The sequence below is a fragment of the Ailuropoda melanoleuca genome, chromosome 12, assembly GCF_002007445.2.
Source record: "Ailuropoda melanoleuca isolate Jingjing chromosome 12, ASM200744v2, whole genome shotgun sequence".
NCBI classification, from domain to species: domain Eukaryota; kingdom Metazoa; phylum Chordata; class Mammalia; order Carnivora; family Ursidae; genus Ailuropoda; species Ailuropoda melanoleuca.
In genome coordinates this window covers 45269609-45271645 of record NC_048229.1, presented here as the reverse complement: position 1 = coordinate 45271645, position 2037 = coordinate 45269609, and the positions used below count along the sequence as shown (strand labels likewise).

Below are 2037 nucleotides of genomic sequence, written 5' to 3'. Positions count from 1 at the left end.
GCCATGCCAGTAAGCTCCCCATTCAGCTCAGGGATGACCTTGTTCACAGCCTTGGCAGCACCAGGAGAAACAGGAATGATATTCTAGGCCCCTCAGCCATCATGCCACAGCTTCCCAGGGGAGCCATCTGCAGTATTCTGGGTGGCCGTGATGGCATGGACTGTGCTCATGAGTCCATCCACAATGCCAAAGTTGTCACAGATGACCTTGGTCGGGGAGGCAAGAAGTCGGCACTTCAGGAGGCATTGGTGACAATCTTAAGGGAGTTGTCGTACTTAGGGTTCATGCTCATCACAAACTTGGGGGTATTAACAGAAGGGGCAGAAATGATTACCTTTTTGGCTCTGCCTTTCATGTTAGCCCCAGTCTTCTCCAAAGTAATGAAGACACCAGTAGACTCTACAAATATTCAGCACTGGGATCTCACCCCTGGAAGATGGACATGGAATTTTCCTTGATGATAAGCTTCCCATTCTCAGCCTTGACTGCGCTATTGAGCTTGTCATGGATGGAATTATACTGGAACTTGTAGACCATGCAGCTGAGATCCACAAAGTGGTCATTGTTGGCAACAATATCCATTCTGCCAGAATGAAAAGCAGCCTTGATAACCAGGTACCCAGTACAGCCAAATCCATTCACTCCAACCTTCACCATCATATCTCAAGGATGATGCAGCTGTCTATTCAACAGGGAGGAGCAGAGAGCCTAGATTTCTTTTACTAGTATTTACAAATTTTTACTTATTCAGTAAATGAGACTGATGTGCTATTTTTTGTATATTTAATGTCTAAATATTAATTTTATGTTGAATTCATAAAATGAACTGTAGAGCTTCCATATCCCACCTTACCCTACATCCCCATGGTATAGAATTCTGCTAACCCAAAGTATGCTTCATGAGCTAGCAGCATGGACATCAATCAACCGGACGTCAAGCTCATTTCCTGGAACTTGTTAGAAATGCAACATCTCAGGCCATAACCCAGGCCTATGGAATTAGGATATGCATCATAAACAAGATCCCTAGGTGAATTGTATGCATAGTAAGATTGGAGAAGTTTTGGTCTAGGATAGTTTAAACAGCAATGGAATATCTTTTCTTTAAAGTGTCATATAGAACTCAGATAGGAAGCCAACCAGTCATGTTAACTTTTTATACTTAATTTGATCTACACTAATTGGTATATTTAAAGTTTCTACTTCTTGAGTAAATGTTGGCATTTTATATTTTGTTAATAAATCATCTGTATCCCCTGAGCTTTACAACTTTGCTGCATAGAGTTGCATTCTTGTATTACTTTATTACTATTTAATATCTTCCATCAAGTGATATGACTTGTTCTCATCTTATATATTTTTGCTTTGTCTCATTTCTTTTTATCAAGCTTTACAAAAGCTGTATCTATTTTCTTGTCCTTTTCAGAGAACTAGCTTTTGGATTCAATTAGTAATAATTCTTTAGTTAAAACCTGGCGGGGGAAGAGGGTCCTACAATGTGAGCTGTTACTGTGGATGAGTTCAGCTTTGCTATTAGCATCAAAACCATGTGCAAATACAAATCTGAATTTCCAGGGACCAAAGCATTATGAGAATACAGGATTAATACCTATCTTCAACTGATGAATCACAGTCTGAATAGGAATATACCTCCACCTTGAAATTGCCTTTCTGCATACCGAATCATATTCTAAATGTCATGTATGGTCTCACTGGTATAGTTCACTAAGTAACATTTTGAGCTTTTTTATTTTGCTTTACAGTTTATAATGCCTTTCATACCTTTTATCTCATTTGAGATTTATGTTTAAAAGGGTCTAATAGATAATCTTGACTAAGGGGAATACAATCCCTAACCTGATTGTCATATACTGAGATCAGCTAGGGCCCTCAAAATGCTGTTTCTCCAAAGGGCCAAACAGGGGCCATAGAAAACTTCGTATTGTGGGGAGAGCTAAGAAAGCAAGTATTCCCTCAGATCAAGTAAGAGGCATTAGTTGAAATTTTAGCCATGAACAGATAAAAGAAAATGGCAAA

General features: G+C 39.1%; 1 pseudogene; it reads right to left on the bottom strand.

Annotated features, from left to right (window-relative positions):
* The window catches only part of LOC117795242, a 20262-nt pseudogene extending 18225 nt beyond the window's left edge, over nt 1-2037 (bottom strand).